The sequence below is a fragment of the Artemia franciscana genome, chromosome 15 (genome assembly GCF_032884065.1).
Source record: "Artemia franciscana chromosome 15, ASM3288406v1, whole genome shotgun sequence".
Classification (NCBI taxonomy): Eukaryota; Metazoa; Arthropoda; class Branchiopoda; order Anostraca; family Artemiidae; genus Artemia; species Artemia franciscana.
This window is the reverse complement of record NC_088877.1, coordinates 31804298-31832033: the sequence shown is the minus strand read 5'-3', so window position 1 is coordinate 31832033 and position 27736 is coordinate 31804298. Positions and strand designations below refer to the sequence as shown.

General features: G+C 35.5%; 1 long non-coding RNA gene across 2 annotated transcripts in view; it reads left to right on the top strand.

The window, feature by feature from the left end:
• The first annotated feature begins 3943 nt into the window (after nucleotides 1-3943).
• The window catches only part of LOC136036354 (uncharacterized), a 63745-nt gene continuing 39952 nt past the window's right edge, over nucleotides 3944-27736 (top strand). For both annotated transcript variants that reach the window (XR_010619713.1, XR_010619712.1), the window contains exon 1: nucleotides 3944-4025. This is a non-coding gene — a long non-coding RNA (uncharacterized LOC136036354). The remainder of the gene's footprint in view (nucleotides 4026-27736) is intronic.

Sequence of the window (27736 nt, the reverse complement as noted above, 5' to 3'; positions counted from 1 at the left end):
ATTGGGCGAAAGCTCGCGAGCAAAAGGACAGAGGGGAGAAATTTTAAGAGGCATCGTTTCCAGAACCCAGCTATGCTCTACACCTAAGGACCCAAATACACTTACAATTCCATAGGTACAGTAGTTACATTAAAAAAAAACTTCCTCTCAGAAGTTTTATATGACTCGTTTTTGTTTTGTTTTTTTGTCGAGAGACTAGTAGGCTTCATAGTTTCAGAGGTCGTGGATCCTCCGAACTAGGAACTATTAAAATCGGCTAGTGCCTGAACTAGAAGGATTAACCTCCTTTGCTGCAGGTAACCACTTTCCAAACTTCAATTGAGTCTCTCTCTTTCGATTTTTGGTTACTTCTTCGGCAAGCTACCATCAAGTTAGAAATCTCAGGCGGTCAATGTCGAGCAAATCACTCAATGTTTTCGAAGGCCCAGTGTGATGTCCATTGTCTAGGCAGATTATTTGCCTAGCACCTAAGCCTAAAGCGATTTCTCAGTCGTCTGTGTTTTCTTGTGATTGACCTCCGTGTATGATTAGACTGTGCGATTTGAAGCATAAAGAGGACCCATAGCCCTTCCAAGCCTCCCTTCCCTAACAGCATCAATGTCTTTTTTATTGGTATCCCTGCAAAAATTGAATTTTTATCTTGATAACTGACACCTTGAATTTATTTAACGAAAACTAAAGAAAATTCTTTTGCAAAGAACTTAGCGATGCAATTTTTGTAAACAAATTAACAGTTACAACAAAATATGAGATAAGCATGTTAATGAAAAGATTTCAGATACGATTTAAGCATAGGTCTAGATTCAAAAATGGCTGTCCCCTCCTCAATGCCCCGCTCTTTACGCTAAATTTCTGTATTGTTTTAAAAAGTAGAGTAATGATAAAGAGTCAAACTTAAGTGTAAAGAGCGGAGCGTTGAGGAGCAAATAGCCCCTTTCATATAGGAAATAATTTCTGTTCGTTTTAAGTTTTAATGTTGCTCCTAACTTTTAGTTAATAAAACTTGATTTTTTTTTATTTAATTTCTGAACGTTTTTAAACTAATGTAGGTTTTGATTTTGGCTCACCGTACATGAATAATTAAAACGAAATTTGCATATTAGTTTTACTTTTTTTGGGCTGAATGGCTTTCTCAAAGTTTTGATCTGACGATTTTGAGAAAAGAGTGCAAGGCAGGGGGCCTAGCTGCCCTCCAATTTGTTGGTTACTTAAAAAGGTCACTAGAACTTGCAATTTTATTTACGAATGGTTTTATTAGTAATAAATATACGCAACTTACAAATTAACTTACGTAAAGAACTTCTATATTCGTATTTTTTATAACGTATATGAGGGTGTTCTCCCCCTCATCAATACCTCCCTCTTTACACTAAAGTTCGAATTTCGTTTCAATTTCTTAAGAATGATCCCTGAAACACAAAGGCCATTTAAATAGAATAAATAGCTCTTTTGAAATTACTAGAAATACTTTAGCGTAAAGAGCAAAGCATTGACGAGGGCACGAACCCCCTCATATACGTAACAATTTCTGTTTATTTTTTTTTGGCTAAATGGCATTCTCAAAGTTTTCATCGGACGATTTTGAGAAAAACGGGGAGGGGGCCTAGTTGCCCTCCAATTTTTTGGCTTCTTAAAAAGGCCACTAGAGCTTTTAATTTTATTTACGAACGGTTTTATTAGTAATAAATATGCGTAACTTACAAATTAACTTGCGTAACGAACTTCCATATTCTTTTATTTTTTATTACGTATATGAGGGGGTTCTCCCCCTCGTCAATATCTTGCTCTTTACACTAAAGTTTGAATTTCTTTCCAATTCTTTAAGAGTGACCCCTGAATCACAAAGGCCGTTTAATTAGAAGAAATATCTCTTTTGAAATTATTAAAAATACTTTAGCGTAAAGAGCGATGTATTGAGGAGGGGAAGAATCCCTCATATATATAATTTCTGTTCGTTTTAAGTTTTAATGTTGCTCCTTACTTTGAGTTAAAAATATTTTTTTTACTATTTAATTTCTCATTGTTTTTTTTCAAATAATACTGGAAAATCCAGCGTCCCCTTCATGGAAATTCTCCTCCCCCATGATAAACTCCTCAATGGATAGATCCTATGACGTAACCCTGACCCCCCCCCACCATCAGAAAAAATAACCCGTGAAAACGTCAGTATACTTCGTCAAGAACCAATACTATACGTAAACAATGGGCAAAGTTCATAACTTGCAGCCCTTCCCCTGGGGATTGGGGGGGATTAAGCCATTCTCAAAGACATATGTGAAATATTTTCGATACTGTTGAATAAAATGTTTTTTTCAAAATTTTAATCCGGTAACTTTGGAAAAAATGAGCGCGGGAGGGGGTCTAGTTACCCTCCAATTTTTTGGCAACTTAAAAAGGGCACTAGAACTTTTAACCTCCGCTAGAATTAGCCCTCTCGCGACATTCTAGGACCACTGGGTCGATAAGATCACCTCTGGGAAAAAAAAATAAACACGCATCCGTGATCTTTCTTCTGGCAAAAAATACAAAATTCCTCATTTTTGCAGATAGGAGTTTGAAACCTTTACAGTAGGATTCTCTGATACTCTGAATATGATGGTGTGATTTTCATTAAGATTTTATGACCTTTAGGGGGTGTTTCGCCCTTTTTTCTCAAATAAGGCAAATTTTCTCAGGCTCGTAACTTTTGATGGGTTAGACTGAACTTGGTGAAACCTATATGTTTAAAATCAGCATAAAAATCCATTTCTTTTGATGTGTATATTGGTATCAAAATTCCGTTTTCTAGAGTTTCGGTTACTATTGAGCCGGGTCGCTCCTCACTACAGTTCGTTACCACGAAGTGTTTGAAACAGAATATATGTTTTTTTTTTGTTCATCATTCCAGATTACTCTAATCTTGTTTCAGAAACTCTAAGAAACATAGTCTTGATAACAATAGATAAATCAAAAGAAGCGAATTTTGATGCTTATTCAAAGTATGCAAAATTCATCAATTTTAATAGTATCTATCAAAAATTAATCTTAGTAAAAATCACTTCATCAGATTCAGTATACCAGAGGACCCTACTGTAGAGGTTTCAAGCTCCTATCTATAAAAATGTGGAATTTCACTCTTTTTGCCTGAAGAAATATGACAGATCCGTATTTATTATTATTTTTTTTTTTTTTTCCAACGGTGATCATATCGAACTAGTGATTGTAGAAGACCAGGAGATGGCTCATTTAGTAGGAAATCAAAAGTTCTAGTGGCATTTTTAAGTGAGAAAAATATTGGAAGGCAGCTAGCCTCCCTCACACGCTCATTTTCCCCTGAGGTCATATAATTGAAGTTTTGATATAGCCATTTTCTTCAATATAGTCGAAAAATCTAATAACTGTGTTCTTGAGGATGACTTAACCCCCCAAAGTCCCCAGGGGAAGGGCTGCAAGTTATGAACTTTGCCCATTGTTTACATATAGCATTGGTTATTTGGAAGTATAAAGGCGTTTTCAGGAAGAATTTTTCTGTTGGATGGGGTTGGGAGGGGGGCTGAGTGGCAGTATCTTTCCATGGATATATTTTTCACGAGTGAAGGAATTTTCCATGGAATGGGAGCCGGATTTCTCGGAGTTATTTAAAAAACAATCAGAAATTAAATAAAAAACGGGTTTTTCAACTGAAAGTAAGAAGCAACATTAACGCTTAAAAAGAATTATTTCTTTTTTCTTAAAAGAATTATTTTCTCTTAAAAAGAATTATATTAGAAATTAAAAGAATTAAAATATTCAAGTCTTTTAATATACTTGGTATTTTAAAATACTTAGGTCTCATAGGGTATCCGAGAGAAATGCAATGGTTAAAACCAGAAATGAGGTGATCTAGTTCTCCGATTTATTCAATTGCTGCCTCATATGTTTGAGTGAATGAAATTGTTTCTTTTATTCCTCAGTTGTTTGTTGGTGTCCGTCGATAGTAGTTCATATTTGTTTGGATTTTGTGCAAATCGCAGATATTGGCGAATAACTTACTTTATTGTTGTTAGGTATTGGATTTTAATTCTTTCAACTTTAGTCTTTTATTTAATTTTTTGGCGTTTTTTATCGGTTTTGTTGTACTTTCCGCGTTTGTTTTTTGGTTTTTCTCTGATCACATTATTATGTTCACACTGAAGAAGAGAGGCGGCTGTTCTCTCGAAATATTCGCTTTCTGTGTTTTCGTCAGTATTTTCATTTGGCCTTTAAAACCCCATTTTTGATCGTCTTTGTTTATGTTATGGTAGGCTAACGTGGCTTAAGAAATTATATTTGATTTTAGAAATGCTTAGGTGGGACATGGCCCAAAATCGGTTGGGAACCACTGGCCTATACCAGGGGCCTTCCCTATACGCAAGACCTTCTTCATAGGGTTATATAGAGGTTTTGGGTATAAGAATGGCCTTAGATACAGGTCTTGGCTATGCCCAAAGCCTTGGGTATTCGAAATAACTATGTCAGAGACATCCTATACCCAAGATCTTGGGCATAAGGAAAGCCTTGAGCATAGGGTCTTGAAAAATAAATTTTGCTCCCCCTCCCCCTCTACAGATTCGCACCCTTGCTACCTGGGAATACAGAGAAAAATATGTTCTTTTCATTTGGATCTGATTAGTGTCGCGCATACTGGTCTAAGAGAAAATTAACCGATTGATTGTTCACTTACTAGGTACACACATAATCAGAAAGGTTTCCAAGTTCAGGCTCCCAGAATATTCGGGTCTCACACCTAGTCCAACTGGGACGTTCTTTTGGAAAGCCGGTTGAAAAACATGTTTGTCTTAGTTTACCAATTGGTCCATCCCTAAAGCAAAACTGTTTGCTGGTGAATTCCCACCTTGAAAAAAAAAAAAAATGTGGTGCGTCTTATGCTTCAGTTGTCCGAAATAAAAAACGTTTCAACCGAATAATCCTCGCTAAACTGTATAATTCAACAGAGCTACCAAATTGTCCATACACACCAATATTTTGTAAGATTTATTCACAAACACATAAACGTAAACTCCGTTCAGTATATTTCAAATTTGCAAAATATTTACTTCATTTACCCCTATGGAGCCAAGATTCAGCATTAATCCGTAATTGTAAAATAGCCGACCCAGCAATAGCTCTATCAAAACGTGTTTCGAAACATAATCGCAACATCGGTTTTGTTTAATTATGTTCTTTACTAATTGTTCTGATAGTTGTGATGTCTTTTTTTCTCCTATTCCTTTTTTTGTCATTTTCTCTAAGTAATCCGACTGTTTACTTTTGTATTGGTTAACGGATTAGAAATAAATAGTTAAACATACTACAATTTCTAAAAATCTTCATGTCTTATTGTTCCTGGTGATTTGACGAGCACGTTACATGCAAAAAGCCAATGTGTACGTGTTAACATCTTGTATTCATAGTTTTTATGCAGTCATTCCGTCAAAATTATATGCAATCAGAAGGTGCTTAACTTTATTTTTTTCCTAATAGCTAGACTTTTTTTGTTGATCAATATTCATAGGAGTGCATGACATCTAACTTGTCCTAAAGAAAAACAAAAAAAGCAAGGAAAATGTATAGATAAGAATCGCTTCCTGTTATCGTCCGTTCAAAATTCGACTTAGTCATGAACTTCTAGAATCTTACTAGATTTTAGCAGAAGAGCGCTTTTTTTTAGTTCTCGGGTTATTCTGAATAAGATAGACCCCCTTCAAAATAGCTGGAGTCACCTTCCAAATATTCTTAATAACACTGTAATATTTTCACTAAAAAAAATGTATTTTTAAATGCATTAAAAAATTTTATTAGAAATTTCAAAAAACAGCAAAATTATCCCCTTAATTTTGAAAGATACATTTCCCCTACATGTACATTTCGTGAATTGGAGAAACTGAAAATAGCTAGATAAATTTTGTGAGGATGAGCTTGCTATATACTGTAAATTGAAAAAGTTGACGATCTGAAGCTATGTAAAATATCTGATCTACGTGATATATAAAAAGAAGTCAACAAGATAAAAGCAAAATTATTCTGAACTTCTATTATTTAAAGCCCTGTAATGAAAAACATGAACGATCTTAAAAAATACATCGTGGTGTATAATTAATAGCTGCTCCCAGACCTTCTGTTTAGTCTCAGATATGGTCGTCTGTTTGAATATTTACTCATTTTAAAAATTAGAAAATGTACAGTAAAAAGTTGCTATCATGATTATGGTTCAAAACCCAGTTTTTATTATTTCGTTCGATCTTATTTATGGAGTTTTTTCTTTTTTTAAACTTAAATTGTATTGTCATAAAAAATATAACAAGATGGTAATACCTAAGTTAGCTAGGATAATTTAAAGTAAAAAACAAGAATGTTGAATAGCAATGATTATAACTGTATTTTTTTGTATCTACTTTTATTTCTGAGAATCACCATTTTTAAAAGCAAGATATGTATTACCACCAATAAATAAGGAGGCTATGTTGCTAATTAGGAGAATTATCATTTCTACCGCATAGAGGGCTGCAAGTCCTCTCAAGGAAAGTTAAATATGCATTCTGGGGGTTGCTGCTGCTAGAGATTATTCAAAAGTCCCCCATGTGATCACTAATTATCGTACGGAGCTTTTAAGGAGTACCCCTATCCCTAGTTCCCACGTAAAAAATACTTCACCAGTCATTGGGACAGACTAAGTGCTGCGGCTTTTGCCTTGAATATTATTTTTCGTAATTTCAAAGAAAATTCTATCTGAGAAATTTTAATTCTATAAAACAAGGGAAACATTAAACAGCTTTAGCGAGCGTGGCAAACCTTATCGTATGATATATTTGACAATATGATTAATCAAACAGTTATAGTTATAGTAACCAAAACTCTAAAAAATAGAATTTTGATGCCAATAGTCACATCAAAGAATCGCATTTTAATGCTGATTTTAAATATATAAGTTTCATCAAGATAAGTCTTACCCGTCAAAAGTTACAAGCCTGAGAAAATTTGCCTCATTTTAGAAAATAGGGGGGAAATACCCCCTAAAAGTCACATGATCTTAACGAAAATCACACCATCAGATTCAACGTATCAGAGAACCTACTTGCAGAAGTTTCAAGCCCCTATCTATAAAAATGTGGAATTTCGCATTTTTTGCCAGAAGACAAATCACGGATGCGTGTTTATTTGTTTTTTTTTGCTGTTCTTTTTCCAGGGGTGATCGTATCGACCCAGTGGTCCTAGAATGTCGCGAAAGGGCCCACTCTAAAGGAAATTAAAAGTTCTAGTGCCCTTTTTAAGTGACCAAAAAATTGGAGGACACCTAGGCCCCCTCCCACGCTCATTTTTCCCCAAAGTCACCGGATCAAAATTCTGAGATAACCATTTTATTCAACATAGTCGAAAAACCCAATAACTATGTCTTTGGGGACGACTTACTCCCCCGCAGTCCCCGTGGGAGGGGCTGCAAGTTACAAACTTTGACCTGTGTTTACATACAGTAATGGTTACTGGGAAGTGTACAGACGTTTTCAGGGGGATTTTTTTGGTTTGGGGGGAGATTTGAGGGAGGGGGTACGTGAGAGGATCTTTCCATGGAGGAACTTCTCATTGGGGAAGAGACTTTCAATGGAGGGGGCGCAGGATTTTCTAGCATTATTTAAAAAAAAAACAAAGAAAAAATAAATATGAAAAGTTTTTTCTACTGAAAGTGAGGAGCAGCATTAAAACTTAAAACGAACAGAAATTATTACGCATATGAGGGGTTTACTTCCTCGTAATACCTCACTCTTTACGCTAAAGTATTTTTAGTAATTTCAACTATTTATTCTACGGCCTTTGTGATTCAGGGGTCATTCTTAAGGAATTGGGAAAAAAATAAGCTTTAGTGTAAAGAGCGAGGTATCGACGAGGGGTGAGCCCCCTCATACACGCAATACAAACATACGAATATGGAAGTTCGCTACGTAAGTTAATTCGTAAGTTACGTACATTTTTTAGTTATGAAAACGTTGGTAAAAATTAAAAGTTATAGTTGCCTTTTTAAGTAATCAAAAACTTGGAGGGCAACTAGGCCTCCTCTCTCGCTCCTTTTTTCTCAAATTTTTTCGATTAAAACTATGAAAAAGCCATTTAGCCCCCAAAAATTAATATGCAAATTTCGTTTTAATTATTTACGCGCGGAGAGCCAAGATAAAAAAAAATGCATTAATTCAAAAACGTCCAGAAATTAAACAAAAAAAACAAGCTTTTTTTAAATGAAAGTAAGGAGCGACATTAAAACTTAAAACGAACAGAAATTACTCCGTATACGAAAGGGGCTTTTCCTCCTCAACACCCCGCTCTTTACGCTAAAGTTTTTTACTGTTTAAAGATGTAGAGTTAAGAGAAAGAGTCAAACTTTAGCGTAAACAGCGGGGCGTTGATATATATATATACTATTTCAACCTTTTGTTTGAACTTAGTCGCCATGCCAGATATACAAAACCTGAACTACATTTCTAACGCGTACTTCATTTTCCTCCGATAAAATTCTAGAGACTGGGAAGGGATTACATTCCCTATTGTCCTAATATGGGCCTAGCGAAGCATAATTAGGCCCGAAGCCACGTTGTTAGAACATATTAGTGGGGGAAAACAAACGTTATAAGGAGAGTTATCCAGATGCTAACTATTCACTCATATAAGGTGTTGTGCCTCGTCATACCCCAATCCGACTACTGTTTTGGCTATGTATACTTAATGTCTATTTTGCTCAGAAAATCATCAGTCAAAATGAGCAAACTATCTTAAAAAAATGAAGTTTGCGGTTTTGCTGACGTGCATAAGTAGGATCACAAACTGAATTTAGTAACTGTATAAGCCTTGGTAGACATACCCGACGTTGTAATCTGTTAAGGTGAATGACTGTAGAGTTAACAACATCCTGATGGAATCGTTGATTTGCTTTCTGTCACAATAAGTAAGATAAAGAGTTTCAGTATTACATTTCAAGTCTGAGCTTTGAAAATAAAAGTATTGCAGCACTATACTATTGAAGAGAGGCACATATTCCCGCACTAAAATCTACAGAAGTAAATTCGTATATATATATATATATATATATATATATATATATATATATATATATATATATATATATATATATATATATATATATATATATGTGTATATATGTATATATATATATATATATATATATATATATATATATATTAATTATACCCGTATATTTAGGGAGTATATTAATTATACCCGTCAAACGGAAACTTTCTTCTTGAAAAGTTTGACGTAGTGGACCGAATTCAAAGCACGCTCCGAACTCGTCACGTCGTTGAGCCCCTCGAAACCAAGATGTTGGCTAAAGTGCCATCTTCCATCACGTTCTACAAACAGGGACGCCAATTGGGATGGGACAATTAATCTAAAAACATATTTAAATTCTCAAAAAATGAAAATCGCATCTGAGGCCTCAGTTCACTTATGTTCTTGTCTGAATTCATTATCTGGAAATGCTAATTTTTAGTGATGAAACCTCCTTATAGTTGGTTTCAAACCTCTATCATAGTTGCATCTATGATCACTTCATTCCTAATTCAACTAGGTATAATGACTTCATTTTGAAAGTGCTCTGCGCAATGACAATGCTGCAGAAACTAAACCATAGAAAGGAATGTCAGGCATCATGATAAGCAGGAATGCTAAGAAAGGGAAGGTTGGGATCATGTTCCCCTACTCAAAAAATTCCAAATTTACGATTTGTGCCATTTCTTTTCTCTTCATTCCTGGGCCTTAGGTTGCCTTGAGTCCCCTCTCTCCACTTTATTTCTGTCTTCATGTCCCTAAAAGTAGAATGTCCTATCTCCCCAAAGCCCATAACTAAAATAAAAAATAGCTATGAAATAGGAATAAGAGGGTATTTTTCAAGGTCTAAGGGGGTGGTCAATTGCTCCCCCCTTCCCCTTTTCAAAACCCAAGATTCTTTGTTTTTGAACGATTAATATGTTTGGTCGTAATTCTTCTCCATTTACCCCAGAATCTTTAAAATCACTTTAAAATGTTGAATGGTCTGCTCAAAATTAGTAAGCCAATATCATGAATCTGACAATAATAAGGACCGGTCTCAGGAAAGTAAACAGGGTGGAAAGGGAAAGATCCTCGCTGAAACCAAAACTTCCATTTAATTTTCTTTTTATTTACCCCCCCCCCCCCGAAAAAAATTATTATTCACTGTGCTTCCAGTTACATAACCTAAACTAATCTAACCTAACCAAAATACAAGCTAAATATCTAATTAAAACATAGCTACAATGTATTTTTCCACCGAACCGAAGCTAATTGTCCGGTACTAACACCGTGAAAAGCGGATAATGGCTCATGTTCGCGATACAACTTCTCGAGTGTGTTTCTCATAGAATACACAAGTACCGTAGAAACTTTTATTGGAAACTTTATACATAAATTTACATTCAAACTTAATTAGGCTCCCGTCATAAAATATCACTCTATAGCAAAACGCACTTTGATATGTATATCCATTCTCTGGCACAGTTGCATATAGCACCTTCTGTTTTCTTTTTTATTGGTGCTGATCTGATTCTGCTTAATTCTATCGAATTCTCTTGTAAACAAGAGCTGATAGGATAACCAAACCAGCAGCTCCACCAATGGCCAGTTGTTTATTACTTGCAGCGGATTTACAGCTATTAATAATAGAAAGTAAGCGGTCACGCATTTCATCTCTTTTTGACTCATTTCCAATAGACTTGGGGTAAAATGCGTCGTCATAGTTGGCTCCTAACCCTAGTTCTTGAGTAGGAATTTCTTCTCCGTTCGAGCTTGACTTTCCATCATCGCTCTTTCCTCCTTTTACTTTATCAGACTGATTTTGTGCCAATCTACTACTCCCTAGCTTGTCCGATAAATATTTTTTTAAGCGAAACCATAGTGAATGCTGATGTTCTCCACTATGAGCATTGTCACTGTTGTTTGTAAATGAGTCTTCTGATCTGGAAGACTTGTCTTGTAACAACTGCTTTTGAAGACCTAAATGATCATTTTCTTCTTCCAAAGCACCAAGAAGTGCTGGCCTCGATTTTATTTTGGTCCCTTCTACATGGATAGGGAAATCTCCTTTTTTGTTAGCAGTCGTAGAAGCGTCTTTTATTTTTTTGTCATCTTTGTGGACTACATTCTCCTGAAGATACGCTCCTTCCATCTCTGACTGCCATATATTTCTCATATAGGCTAGATCTGTAAAGCAAACTTTTTTCGCCAATTCCATGTTGGCGTCATCATTTGTTTGAACCTGTTCAGCCTCACAATTATTTTCTACTAATTCTACGCCTGTCAGTCCAAAGTCATCTCTTTCGCTCTTCTCCTTCTTTGCTGTCCTTTCTCCTCTCTGCGGTTCTTCCTCTGAAACTATATTGTCTATGACATTGTCATCATCCCTTATTTTTGACAGGTGGTCAAGAGTACCTGAATTGATTAAAGATTCTTGCATGTCGCTACCTGTCATGGTTTGTGCATTGTCTTCACTAGTCACTAAAGTGGCTTCGCTGGCTAAAACTCTTTGGTTCTCAGAAAGTGATTTCTCAGAAACTACTTTCGCGCCTGTCAGTCCAAAGTCATCTCTGTCGCTCTTCTCCTTCTTTGCTGTCTTTTCTTCTCTCTGCAGTTTTTTCTCAGAAACCATATTTTCTTTGCCATTGTTATCATCCCTTATTTTTGACAGGTGGTCAGGAGTACCTGAATTGACTAAAAATTTTTGCATGTCGCTACCTGTCATGGTTTGTGCATTGTCTTCACTAGTCACTGAAGTGGTTTCACTGGCTAAAACTCCTTGATTCTCAGAATACAAGTGATGGCTTCCCTTATTATTAGCAATATCGGCGCTAATCTCCCTCTGCATCTGTTTTTTTTTATTCTCCATCTCAAATGCTAACATAAAAGCAGGATAAAATGGGTCATCAGCAATGATTTCAGTCTTACGTACTTCAGATGCTTTTTTTGAAGAACCAGGATTTTTGTAGGATTTTAGTGCTTCCTCATGTATTGGTTGATCACTAACTTCCTTTATTCCTATTTCTTCATATTCTTTGTTAACTTCAGTTAAAAAAGTTCCTGGTATATTTCCATCGTCTTTTTCACTGGAAGTTTCGTTCTTTTCATCTTTAAGCATAAAACTAGGAAGGGTTGACCAAATTACTGGCTCATTCTCCCATGGATTTTTTTGGTTGTCAGAAAATGAAAATCGCCTCTGAGGCCTCAATTCACATATGTTCTTGCTTGAGTTTGTCATCTTAAAATGCTGATTTTTAGTGATGAAACCTCCTCATAAGTGATAAATGACGTCACAGTTGCATCTATGATCACGTCATTCCAAATATTCAACTAGATATAATGACGTCATTTTAAAAGTGCTCTGCGCAATGACAATGCTGTAAAAACTAAAATTAAAGAAAATAATGTAAGTCATCATGCCAAGCAGGAGCACAAGAAAGGGAGTGTTGGAACTGTTTTTCCCTGCCTCAACAAGTTCTGAATTTACAATTTGTGCCATTTCTTTTCTCTTTTTTTCTTCATTTTCGGGCCTTAGGCCGCCTTGTCCCCTCCCGTCACTTTATTTCTGTCTCCATGTCCCAGCCAGGTACTTGATTTCTAGTTCATCTGTGTACACGAAACTTCTTTATTAAAAAAAAAAGGATTTTCTTTGGCCAGGCTACTAATATTTTGATTTCTCAAAAATAAACTACCAATTTTTACGAAAACCCGAGTTATTTTAAATAAAAATCTTTCGTTTCGGAACATAGGAAAACAGAACTTCAGAAAATAAATAAAAAATACTAGAATTTTTCGCATTTACATCAGTTTTTCTCAATTGATATTTTAAAAACAAATAATTTTGTTTTTGTTAATCTATATTTCCTCTACTTTATATTCCACTGTCCATCTAGTTTTCCTTCGATATAGGGTACGATTTTTAAGACAGATATTTACTTTAGAATTCAACAAGGTTCCATCCTTGGTCCTTTCCTCTATCTTGTTAATGTTAATGACTTATATTGGGCAATAAAAGGTAAATTTTAGGTCTATGTATAATAGTCCATGTCTCCTTAGTAATCAGTTTGATCCAAATTCAGAAAGAGTGCAAGAGGATATTCATCCATTCCACGTTGCAAATGCTCTCACTAGAGTGTACTGAGTATTATCAACCAGGTATGTCAGAGAGAAATAAAAATAATAAAGCCTGGCAAATACAGCTTATTATACATGTTTTGAAGCGAATAGCCTTGCTCTCATTTTACAATATAATATTATATATTTATATAATATGGTAAAATTCTAGTTAATTGACTTCTTGCTATCTCGGAAAGGGTTTAGGTTAGGAAAATAAAACTTTCAGGGATGGGTCTACAGGCTAAAGTATGTCCCGACAAGCTATTTTAAAGTACCCACCTCCAATCCTTCTCCCTCTAGAGGGCCCTGAAATTTGCCTACATGACAGGTCTATACCTATTGAAATTTTAACAAAACAACATTCTACCTTAATTTTCAGTTACTAGTTGCCTTTTCTCTGTCTTTAGTTCTGAAAATGCAATTCCTGTTTATTTAGTAGGATTTTGAGCCATATCAATGTTTTTTTTTCTTTCAAAATTTAGGAAATGTATTTGCATATCTTTAAAACCTTATAAAATAGAATTGAGCAAAGTTATGAAGCTGAAAACAATTTTGTTGTACTTCAATTAAGCAGAAGATCTATTTTGCAAGGTTTCACTTTCATAACACACATATTTTTAAAGGTCATCAAAGGTCAGAGCTCTCTAGAGGGAGAAGGAGTGGAGGTAGTTGCTTCAAACTTACTGAAAAATACAAAGTAACAGATAGCTATAATGAAACGGAGAAAAAAAGGGCCAACATTAGGATGAATTTGATTTAACCACAATACAATATCATGGCGGGGCTCACGGTTCTGTTACTGTCTTTATACACCCTAATCCCTCATCTTATTGGAAGTAAGCCTTTTGGCCCTTCTCCAGAAGGAGGAGAGTTTCCACAATATCTCACTCCGTAATCAGACACAGACTACTGTACATTGTGGTGGTCATGGTAACTCATTGTACTTGAAAGTTTGATAGAAAATTTATGCTACTTCTCCGTATTTGCGGTTTCAAACCGCTTATTATGGCATAACCCTTTCTATATCTTACGAAAATACCCACGACACTGTCACAAAATATCATTAAAAGGCATGTTCATTTTTTTCACTAAACGGGCAGCTTTCTTTTATCCAATTTTTGTACACACCAACTCAGTTGATTGCGTTTACAACCCATATTTATAGAGATATTTACACTTATATGTATTCAAGGAAGCTTACTATGTTTTTTGGTAGATTATTCCTATTCATGACGAACCAGAGGCCTAAGAAGACGAACACAATGTACTTTCTGAACACAAACCATATAGAAAATCGAAAGTTAATTTCAGTAGATTGTCTAACTTTGAGTGAGCTCGTCGAAAAAATATTATTCTTTAATCTCCATCGATATTGCTACATCGATCAATCAATATTGACAGTTTTCTTGGACATACTAAATAGCAAACACGATATAATTTCATATTTCTTTCTGTTTACCCTCTAGGACTTTTCTTCTTCCAGTTTCCTTTGACCAAAACAAAAGGTACAAGAAGACTCCAAACCCTAGACCTACTTTCTCTTAGCTACGGAAGAAAAAGAGGTAAAATGATACTGACCTATGAGCTATGACAAAGTAATACACGTCTAACCATTCCACTCTTGACCCCACCACAGGGGAATCCAAGGCTATTTCAAAAAGCTCAAAATGCATAATGCAGCAAAGAAAGTCAGGGTAAAATTCTTTAATACTTAACTTGTAACATCTTTAAACTCTCTTTTGAAAAAAGCAATGACTTTCGGAAGTGTGGAGGCATTCAGGAGGTCATTCACCTTGACGAAGACTGGAAGAATTATGAACACCTACCCAATCGGGACTCTAACGAGCGATAAGGGTGGGTTTTTGACTACAGGCGGACAGAAAAACGTCTTGGTTTCACATCCATTACATCTTTCGTCACCATATTTCATTCTTTGGAGAGGGGGCGGGGTAACAATTCTCCATAGTGACAACTATTCATATAAATTTTCGAGTTTTTCAACTTCTGGGACTAGGAAACAGAATACTATCCTCTTAAACTGCACTTAGACGTTTTAAAATGAAGAAAGTTGTATGGACCACTCTAACTGCCCCTACAGAACCTTAAGAACAAGAGCTCATATGGCACTTGTGCCGAGGCCAGAAGAGCTAAGAGCCAAGAGCTCATATGGTATGAGCTTTAACCAAATTCTAAGAATCAATAGATTGATTCAAAAGGAAAACCAGAGGCTTAATGCCGGTCGGGATTTAAAATAAGAGCTGTGAGACATGAATTCCTTCTAAATATCAAATTTCATTAAGATCCGGTCACCTGTTCTTAAGTTAAAAATACCTCAATTTTTCTAATTTTTCTAAATTAACACCCCCCAGCTCCTCCAAAGAGAACGGATCCGATCCAATTGTGTCAATCACGTATCTAGAGCTTGTGCTTATTCTTCCCATCAAGTTTCATCCCGATCTCTCCACTCAAAGCGTTTTCCAAGATTTCTGTTTCCCTCTTCCAACCCTCTATGTTACCGGATCCAATTCGAGTCGAAAATGGAGCATCTGAGACATAAGATCCTTCTATATATCAAGTTTCATTAAAATCCAATCACCTATTCGTAAGATAAAAATACCCCAATTTTCACGTTTTCCAAGAATTCCGATTTCCCCCTCCAACTCCTCCCAATGTCACAGGATGTGGTCGGAATTTAAAATAAGAGCTTTAAAGCACAAGATCCTTTTAAATATCAAATATCATTAAGATCTGATCATCCGTTCGTAAGTTGCAAATATCTTATTTTCCGAATTACCCCCCCCCCCAACTCCACCAAAGAAAGCGGATCCGGTCCGGTTGTGTCAGTCACGTATCTTAGACTTGTTTTTATTCTTCCCATCCAGTTTCATGCTGGTCTCTCTGCTTTAAGTATTTTCTAAGATTTCCGGTCCCCCCCAACTGTCCCCCTCCCCCAATGACGCTGGATCCGGTTGAGATTTAAAATAAAAGATCTGAGTTACGAGGTCCTTCTAAATATGAACTTTCATGAAGATCCGATCACTCTTTCGTAAGTTAAAAATACGTCATTTTTCTAATTTTTCAGAATTAACCCTCCCCTCCCCAATGCCTCCAAATAGAGCGGATCCGTTCCAATTATATTAATCACATATCTAAGACTTCTGCTTAGTTTTACCACCAAGTTTCATCCCGACCCCTCCACTCTAAGTGTTTTCCATGATTTTAGGTTCCCCCCCCAAACTCCCCCCAGTCTCACCAGATCCGGTCGGGATTTAAAATAAGAGCTTTGAGACACGGTATCCTTTTAAGTATCAAATTTCATTGAGATCCGATCACCCGTTAAAAATACCTCATTTTTTCTAATTGTTTAGAATTAACCCCCCCCCCCACTACCCCAAAGAGAGCGGAACCATTCCGGTTATGAATCATGTACCTAGGACCTGTGCTTATTTTATATTTATATATATATATATATATATATATATATATATATATACATATATATATATATATATATATATATATATATATATATATATATATATATATATATATATATATATATATATATATATATATATATATATATATATATATATATATATATATATATATATATATAGAGAGAGAGAGAGAGAGAGAGAGAGTATATAAATTATACCCGTCAAACGGAAACTTTCTTCTTGAAAAGTTTGACGTAGTGGACCGAATTCAAAGCACGCTCCGAACTCGTCACGTCGTTGAGCCCCTCGAAACCAAGATGTTGGCTAAAGTGCCATCTTCCATCACGCTCTACAAACAGGGACGCCAATTGGGATGGGACAATTAATCTAAAAACATATTTAAATTCTCAAAAAATGAAAATCGCATCTGAGGCCTCAGTTCACTTATGTTCTTGTCTGAATTCATTATCTGAAAATGCTAATTTTTAGTGATGAAACCTCCTTATAGTTGGTTTCAAACCTCTATCATAGTTGCATCTATGATCACTTCATTCCTAATTCAACTAGGTATAATGACTTTATTTTGAAAGTTCTCTGCGCAATGACAATTCTGCAGAAACTAAACCATAGAAAGGAATGTCAGGCATCATGATAAGCAGGAACGCTAAGAAAGGGAAGGTTGGGACCATGTTCCCCTACTCAAAAAATTCCAAATTTACGATTTGTTCCATTTCCTTTCTCTTCATTCCTGGGCCTTAGGTTGCCTTGAGTCCCCTCTCTCCACTTTATTTCTGTCTTCATATCCCTAAAAGTAGAATGTCCTATCTCCCCAAAGCCCATAAATAAAATAAAAAATAGCTATGAAATAGGAATAAGAGGGTATTTTTCAAGGTCTAAGGGGGTGGTCAATTGCTCCCCCCTGCCCTTTTTCAAAACCCAAGATTCATTGTTTTTGAACGATTAATATGTTTGGTCGTAATTCTTCTCCATTTACCCCAGAATCTTTAAAATCACTTTAAAATGATGAATGGTCTGCTCAAAATTAGTAAGCCAATATCATGAATCTGACAATAATAAGGACCGGTCTCAGGAAAGTAAACAGGGTGGAAAGGGAAAGATCCTCGCTGAAACCAAAACTCCCATTTAATTTTCTTTTTATTTACCCCCCCCCCCCGAAAAAAATTATTATTCACTGTGCATCCAGTTACATAACCTAAACTAATCTAACCTAACCAAAATACCAGCTAAATATCTAATTAAAACATAGCTACAATGTATTTTTCCACCGAACCGAAGCTAATTGTCCGGTACTAACACCGTGAAAAGCGGGTAATGGCTCATGTTCGCGATACAACTTCTCGAGTGTGTTTCTCATAGAATACACAAGTACCGTAGAAACTTTTATTGGAAACTTTATACATAAATTTACATTCAAACTTAATTAGGCTCCCGTCATAAAATATCACTCTATAGCAAAACGCACTTTGATTATACTAGATATATGTATATCCATTCTCTGGCACAGTTGCATATAGCACCTTCTGTTTTCTTTTTTTATTGGTGCTGATCTGATTCTGCTTAATTCTATCGAATTCTCTTGTAAACAAGAGCTGATAGGATAACCAAACCAGCAGCTCCACCAATGGCCAGTTGTTTATTACTTGCAGCGGATTTACAGCTATTAATAATAGAAAGTAAGCGGTCACGCATTTCATCTCTTTTTGACTCATTTCCAATAGACTTGGGGTAAAATGCGTCGTCATAGGTGGCTCCTAACCCTAGTTCTTGAGTAGGAATTTCTTCTCCGTTCGGGCTTGACTTTCCATCATCGCTCTTTCCTCCTTTTACTTTACCAGACTGATTTTGTGCCAATCTACTACTCCCCACCTTGTCCGATAAATATTTTTTTAAGCGAAACCATAGTGAATGCTGATGTTCTCCACTATGAGCATTGTCACTGTTGTTTGTAAATGAGTCTTCTGATCTGGAAGACTTGTCTTGTAACAACTGCTTTTGAAGACCTAAATGATCATTTTCTTCTTCCAAAGCACCAAGAAGTGCTGGCTTCGATTTTATTTTGGTCCCTTCTACATGGATAGGGAAATCTCCTTTTTTGTTAGCAGTCGTAACTTTTATTTTTTTGTCATCTTTGTGGACTACATTCTCCTGAAGATACGCACCTTCCATCTCTGACTGCCATATATTTCTCACATAAGCTAGATCTGTAAAGCAAACTTTTTTCGCCAATTCCATGTTGGCGTCATCATTTGTTTGAACCTGTTCAGCCTCACAATTATTTTCTACTAATTCTACGCCTGTCAGTCCAAAGTCATCTCTTTCGCTCTTCTCCTTCTTTGCTGTCCTTTCTCCTCTCTGCGGTTCTTCTTCTGAAACTATAGTGTCTATGACATTGTCATCATCCCTTATTTTTGACAGGTGGTCAAGAGTACTTGAATTGATTAAAGATTCTTGCGTGTCGCTACCTGTCATGGTTTGTGCATTGTCTTCACTAGTCACTAAAGTGGCTTCGCTGGCTAAAACTCTTTGGTTCTCAGAAAGTGATTTCTCAGAAACTACTTTCGCGCCTGTCAGTCCAAAGTCATCTCTGTCGCTCTTCTCCTTCTTTGCTGTCTTTTCTTCTCTCTGCAGTTTTTTCTCAGAAACCATATTTTCTTTGCCATTGTTATCATCCCTTATTTTTGACAGGTGGTCAGGAGTACCTGAATTGATTAAAAATTTTTGCATGTCGCTACCTGTCATGGTTTGTGCATTGTCTTCACTAGTCACTAAAGTGGTTTCACTGGCTAAAACTCCTTGATTCTCAGAATACAAGTGATGGCTTCCCTTATTATTAGCAAAATCGGCGCTAATCTCCCTCTGCATCTGTTTTTTTTTATTCTCCATCTCAAATGCTAACATAAAAGCAGGATAAAATGGGTCATCAGCAATGATTTCAGTCTTACGTACTTCAGATGCTTTTTTTGAAGAACCAGGATTTTTGTAGGATTTTAGTGCTTCCTCATGTATTGGTTGATCACTAACTTCCTTTATTCCTATTTCTTCATATTCTTTGTTAACTTCAGTTAAAAAAGTTCCTGGTATATTTCCATCGTCTTTTTCACTGGAAGTTTCGTTCTTTTCATCTTTAAGCATAAAACTAGGAAGGGTTGACCAAATTACTGGCTCATTCTCCCATGGATTTTTTTGGTTGTCAGAAAATGAAAATCGCCTCTGAGGCCTCAATTCACATATGTTCTTGCTTGAGTTTGTCATCTTAAAATGCTGATTTTTAGTGATCAAACCTCCTTATAAGTGATAAATGACGTCATAGTTGCATCTATGATCACGTCATTCCAAATATTCAACTAGATATAATGACGTCATTTTAAAAGTGCTCTGCGCAATGACAATGCTGTAAAAACTAAAATTAAAGAAAATAATGTAAGTCATCATGCCAAGCAGGAACACAAGAAAGGGAGTGTTGGAACTGTTTTTCCCTGCCTCAACAAGTTCTGAATTTACAATTTGTGCCATTTCTTTTCTCTTTTTTTCTTCATTTTCGGGCCTTAGGCCGCCTTGTCCCCTCCCGTCACTTTATTTCTGTCTCCATGTCCCAACCAGGTACTTGATTTCTAGTTCATCTGTGTACACGAAACTTCTTTATTAAAAAAAAAAGGATTTTCCTTGGCCAGGCTACTAATATTTTGATTTCTCAAAAATAAACTACCAATTTTTACGAAAACCCGAGTTATTTTAAATAAAAATCTTTCGTTTCGGAACATAGGAAAACAGAACTTCAGAAAATAAATAAAAAATACTAGAATTTTTTGCATTTACATCAGTTTTTCTCAGTTGATATTTTAAAAACAAATAATTTTGTTTTTGTTAATCTATATTTCCTCTACTTTATATTCCACTGTCCATCTAGTTTTCCTTCGATATAGGGTACGATTTTTAAGACAGATATTTACTTTAGAATTCAACAAGGTTCCATCCTTGGTCCTCTCCTCTATCTTGTTAATGTTAATGACTTATATTGGGCAATAAAAGGTAAATTTTAGATCTATGTATAATAGTCCATGTCTCCTTAGTAATCAGTTTGATCCAAATTCAGAAAGAGTGCAAGAGGATATTCATCCATTCCACGTTGCAAATGCTCTCACTAGAGTGTACTGAGTATTATCAACCAGGTATGTCAGAGAGAAATAAAAATAATAAAGCCTAGCAAATACAGCTTATTATACATGTTTTGAAGCGAATAGCCTTGCTCTCATTTTACAATATAATATTATATATTTATATAATATGGTAAAATTCTAGTTAATTGACTTCTTGCTATCTTGGAAAGGGTTTAGGTTAGGAAAATAAAACTTTCAGGGATGGGTCTACAGGCTAAAGTATGTCCCGACAAGCTATTTTAAAGTACCCACCTCCAATCCTTCTCCTCTAGAGGGCCCTGAAATTTGCCTACATGACAGGTCTATACCTATTGAAATTTTAACAAAACAACATTCTACCTTAATTTTCAGTTACTAGTTGCCTTTTCTCTGTCTTTAGTTCTGAAAATGCAATTCCTGTTTATTTAGTAGAATTTTGAGCCATATCAATGTTTTTTTTTCTTTCAAAATTTAGGAAATGTATTTGCATATCTTTAAAACCTTATAAAATGGAATTGAGCAAAGTTATGAAGCTGAAAACAATTTTGTTGTACTTCAATTAAGCAGAAGATCTATTTTGCAAGGTTTCACTTTCATAACACACATATTTTTAAAGGTCATCAAAGGTCAGAGCTCTCTTGAGGGAGAAGGAGTGGAGGTAGTTGCTTCAAAATACCTTCCCAGGACATACTTTAGTCTGTAGATTCATCCCTGAAAGTTTCATTTTCCTAACCTAAACCCTTTTTGAGATAGCAAGAAGTCAATTAACTAGAATTTTACCTATAATATAATATTATATATGCTCATCTCCTGATGAGCCCTTGTGTTGGGTTGTTGCCTCTGAATTATTTGTCTTTATTGTTTTTATTGTTTGGTAAATGACGACTTATACTTATTGACGACATGACTGCCTGTCCATGGATTATTCTTTATGGTTGATTGTGTATGGCTATGCTGTATGACCTACGTGATTGTATGGATGAGTAGGGTTAAGGCCTAGTTCAAGTGCTGGTCTATATTAAACACTAATTTAGGAAAACAGTCTTCCTTTTCTCCTTCTGTCTCCCTTTTTTTTTCTTTTTTTTAATGTGTTTGTGCTGTTGCATTGGTGATTTTCTTTTCGTTATATCTACTTTTAATAAATGAAAATATAGGGAATACGGGTATAATCTTTTAAAAAAAGCAGTGCAAAAACAAACAATAAACTGTGAATAACAAAGAAATCCAAATATTTCGACTTCACCTCCACTAGATTTTTTCAAGGGAAAACACAACAACGAAGTCTGAAAAATAAAGAAATCTAAAAAGAAATAAATAAAATTAAATAAAGAAATCTAAATAAAGAAATAAAAAATAAAGAAATCTAAAGAAAAAAATAAAGAAAAATAAAGAAATAAAGAAAAATATTTCAACTTCACGTCCGATCAATAGAATAAAGAATCCTTGAAAAACAGACAATCCAGAAAATATTTTGGCTCTCAGCTCAACCCCTAAATGGTGATATTGCCAATAAAGAGTATTTTCTTTGGTGGTCACTATGAAAAAATCCTAAGGATTTGAAGCCTTTTTTTATATTATTTCATGTTTTATTATTATTATTACCGTTTTGTATCGTTTTGAAGTGAACCGTGGCGTTTCTACTAGAGAATAAATTTTTTTGATCCCTTGATCTTTCCAAAGGGGTGAAAGAGATAAATGTAAATGCACCTTTGAGGGTTAAGAAAGGGAAATTAGTTTGCGCAGTACTCGCGTGACTTTCAAACTACAAACACAATTTTCTATGCTATGTTGTTAAATTAAATTACTTTAAGTATAAACTACACTAAGATAAAGTAAAAAAAAAAAAAAAAAAAAAAAAAAAAAAAAAAAAAAAAAAAAAAAAATCTGTAAAACCATGGAGATTATCGTTTTTAATGATCACACTAATCATTAGTAGACCACCTAAAAATTGAAAATGTGGAATGCAGATAGAAATTCTTGTTCTGATCAATCGTTAAGGGCTTTCTTGGATTTTTTTTTTCAGGATTTATCAGTTGCTCAAACAGGAATCCATTTTGTTCCTACTATCTTGACTTTTGCATAATGTACACCTAAATTTACATAATGTAATTTTTTTGTAAAACTCGAATCTATTTATCACTGGCCTATGCTACAGACAAGTTTGCTTTGCAAGATTACATAACTTTCGCAAAATCATATTTTGTGCTAGTGTGAAAGGTCCTACGGCAGAGTATGGAAGAACCATTAAGTTTACAGTCAGGACCGGTCCTAGAGGGGGGGGATACCAGGACAGTTGTCCCAGGTGCCGTGGCTTGAGGGGGAGTGGCTGGAGAATTGCCCACTTTGATCTGATTTTTCCCCTTGATTCGGCTCTTTGCTTATATTTGTGTCGGGAGCGGGTGCTGTAATTAATTTTGGCCCGGTGCCACCAACCCTAGGAACGGCTCTGTTTGCAATCATGAACAGTTTCTAGTCTATCAATATATTGCGCAGAATATTTAAGATGATAATTTTAAAGTAGGCTTTAACACAGCGATTAACAAACCAGTCCAAATATGTGCCTACAAATCAGAACTTTCCGAATGCAGAATCGAGTTAAAGAAATTAAAAAGGGGTAGGCCATGGAGCAGCTACTGAGTTTTCATTTTGATTGTTTAATTGAAAACACTGATGAAGGGACTCTTGTTGATGATGTTTTATTTTAGGATTTTAACGTGGCCAAAAAGTCTTAATTTGTGCCGTGACACAGGAGAGGGAATGGGTGTGGAGGGTACCCATGACGGATCTAGGGTATTGGAAAGGGCTAGGCAAACACTTTGGTGGCCGGTTCAGATCAATGTTAGGAAATACCTCGGTACTTACGTGTTATAGCGACCACACTTTGTTCTTAACCTGTAATAAAACCAGTTTTCTGTGTCCAGTCGGAGATAGTCAGTGTAGCCTGAGCGAGATAAACGGTAATTATGAAGGTATATTTTTAATTACATTTTTAATATATAGAGGTGGTTAGGTTAAGTAAGGTATCGAATATAATGCCTTCTGGAAAGCCAACTTTCCATAATTCTCTCTTGTATTTTCCATAATTTTGTTACTAAAATATTATATTTTCATAATATTTTGGCATATTTCATTAGGATTAACCTAACTTCTACTCTTCGGTGTGGTCGCGATAACACGTAAGTACCAATATCGCAAAAAGTTAGACTGGACCCTAGCCAGGAGTATTGTCACCCCTCTTGGCAGGGGACAGATTATTTAAAATGTTAGTAGAAACTGGAAAAATTGAACTGCACCCTAGTCAAAGGAATGAGGGATGCCGGTGAGGTTTGTCTAAATAAGATGTCTTTTCAACCCTGAAATCAAGCTTCATAATACTATGTAAACCGTCGTTTAACAGTTTATCTTTAGTGATCATGGTTGGAGTGGTAGCTGCAACCTCGTAAAGAGCGAACCAAAGTCCATAGTAACCAAAAGCTAAAAATGCGCTTAGAGAAAAACTACCTGCTGAAAAAGAATTGACATTTGATACTGATTCATGAATGGTAGCTACTATTTCGGTTAGTCTCAAAAGTAAAAGTTTATTGCGAATATAAATTTATGGTGATTTAAAAAAGCCTAAAACCCCTTGAAAATGGTGTCAGATCAAAATAAAAATTGTACCATTGGAATCAGAATGATCTAAAGCCTTAACTGAGGAAATTACAATCCCCTCCTTGAAAAACAAGGAAAATCACTCTTTTACATCGGTAGCACTGATCTGTCTACCGTTTTTTTTTTTTTCTTTTTTTTACCAGGGCTATGACCAGAACATCATAGAGAGATGTTTAATGGCTCATTTGAAAGAAAATTAAATTTTCTAGAGCCTTTTTTAAGTGACCGAAAAGGTTGGGGGGCAACTCCCGCCAAAGTCGTCCAATAAAAATTTCGAGATAGCCATTTTGTTTAACATAGTTCAAAAGTCCAATAAATATGGTTTTGATGTCCCTAAGAAGGGACTGTACGTAGTATCGGGCGTATTGGCATCGCAGTATCGATATCGGTCATGTCGGTATCACACATATCGTATCGGACATATCGCTGCGGTATCGGTATCCTGTATGTTTTTTCAGTCATTTTCTAGGCTCATTTTTTAAAACATGTCCCGGGAAGTGAATCTATTTAAATATTAAAACAAAGAATTGAAGATCTGTAAAATGTTTTTTGCTGACAACAAACTTATTTTATAAGCCATTTTGTTCAAAATAGCTCAAAGGTCTAATCTCTATGGTTTTGGTGATGATATAACCCTTCATAGTCCCTGGGGAAAGGGCTGTACGCTGTATCGGTATCGGGCGTATCGATATTATGCGTATCGGCGTGGACGTATTTTTATTGGGTGTATTAGTATTGCGTGTATCTTAGACAGATTTTTCATAGCTCATGTAAGAGATATTGCACATATCTACGTCCTTCCTATAAATTCCACCATTTGCAATTTCCGAATGGCGCTAAAATGGCACTTTCAGCCCCATGGCTCAAGTGAAAAAGCTGGGGCTAATGGCCAACCAGAACTTTCTCAAATCAAGTGAAAACGACAGAGAAAACCGAAAAACAAGCCATATCAAACAATTCGTGGTAACGAACTGTAGTAAGGAGCGACCCGACTCAATAGTAAACAAAACTCTAAAAAACGGAATTTTGATACTAAGAGATACATTAAAAGAATTGGATTTATGCTAATTTTAAATATATAAGTTTCATTAAATATAGTCCTACTCATCAAAAGTTACGAGCCTGAGAATATTTGCCTTATTTTGGAAAATAGGGGAAAACACCCCCTAAAAGTCATAGAGTCTTAACAAAAATCACACTATCGCATTCAGCGTATCAGAAAACACTATTTTAAAAGTTTCAAGCTCCTATCTATAAAAATGTGGAATATAGTATTTTTTGCCAGAAGACAGATGAAGCATACGTGTTTCTTTATTTATTTTATTATTTTATTTATATTATTTATATTATTATTATTTTTGTCCAAGGGGTCATCGTATCGACCAAGTGGCCCTAGAATATCGCAAGAGGGCTCATTCTAACGGAAATGAAAAGTTCTAGTGCCCTTTTTAAGTGACCAAAAAATTGGAGGGCATCTAGGCCCCCTCTCACGCTCCTTTTTCCCAAAGTCAACGGATCAAAATTCTGAGATAACCATTTTGTTCAGCATAGTCAAAAAACGTAGTAACAATGTCTTTGGGGATGACTTGCTCCCCACAGTCCCCGGGGGAGGGGCTGCAAGTTACAAACTTTAACCAGTGTTTACACACAGTAATGATTCTTGGGAATTGTTCAGACGTTTTCAGGGGGATTTTTTTGGTTTAGGAGGGCGGGGGTTTGAGGGGAGGGGCTATGTGGGAGGATCTTTCCCTGGAGGAATATTTCATAGGGAAGAGAAATTCAATGAAGGGGCGCAGGATTTTCTAGCATTATTATAAAAAAAAACAATGAAAAACTAAACATTAAAAAGGTTTTTCAACTGAAAGTAAGGAGCAGCATTAAAACTTAAAACAGAGATTTTTATACATATGACGGGTTCTTCTCCTCCTAAATACCTCGCTCTTTGCGCTAAAGTATTTTTAGTTATTTCAACTATTTATTCTACGGCCTTTCTGATTCAAGGGTCATTCTTAAAGAATTGGGACAACATTTAAGCTTAGTGTAAAGGACGAGGTATTAACGAGGGGAAAAACCCCTCATATACATAATAAAAATATACGAATATAGAAGTTCGTTACGTAAGTTAATTCTTAAGTTACGTATATCTTTTTACTAATAAAAACATTCATTAAAAATAAAAAGTTCTAGTTGTCTTCTTAAGTAACCAAAAAATTGGAGGGCAACAAGGCCTCTTCTCCCACCCCTTTTTTCTCAGAATCGTCTGACCAAGAATAAGAGAAAGCTATTTATAAAAAAAAATTAATATGTAAATTTCATTTTAATAATTTATGTGTGGAGAGCCAAAATCAAACTTGCATTAATTTAAAAACGTTCAGAAATTAAATTAAACAAAATTACTTTTTTAACTGAAAGTAAGGAGCGACATTAAAACTTAAAACGAACAGAAATTACTCCGTGCATGAAAGGGGCTGTTCCCTCCTCAACGCCCCGCTCTTTACGCTGAAGTTTTTTTACTGTTTAACTAGTAGAATTGAGAGAAAGAGCCAAGCTTGAGCGTAAGGCTTTAGCGTAAACTGACGATCCACAGCCATTTTTTTGCCCCCCTCCCAATAAAAATGCTGGAAATATGCCCCCTGGGGGCTGTCAAATTTCCAGACATTTCAACTACACTGAACAAAATGGCTATCTCAAAATTTTGACTAGATGTGTTTCTGTAATTGATGAGCGTAGGGGATAGGGGGATTTTCGCCCTCCAATCACTTTTGAATAATAAAAAGGGCACTAGCCCTTCAAATTTCCAGTCGAAGGAGCCATTTTCGAAGTTTCTACGACAAGAAATGGCCAGCTCAAAATTAATATCAGAAGCATTTCGAGAGAACACGAGATTTGGGGGGATATCTACTCTCCGATCACTCTGAGTCTTCTCAGATCTAAAAAGGGCACTAGAAATTCTAATTACAAATCCAATTGGCCCCCTCTGAAGTTTATACGATCACCTCTCTCTCTCTCTCTCTCTCTCTCTATATATATATATATATATATATATATATATATATATATATATATATATATATATATATATATATATATATATATATATATATATATATATATATATATATATGCCCCCAGGGCATAACTTACAACTCTTGTCCTGAGGGCTCTGGGGGGTTGCCATCCTAAAAGACAAAATTTTTAAACCTTTCAATTCCGTTGAACCAAATTGCTCTCTCGAAATTTGTATTGGACGTGTTTGGGGAAATGGTGGGTGTGGGATAGGGGTTAGTTGCTCTCCGATCACTTTCGATTATCAACAAGGGTACTGACCCTTTTAATTTC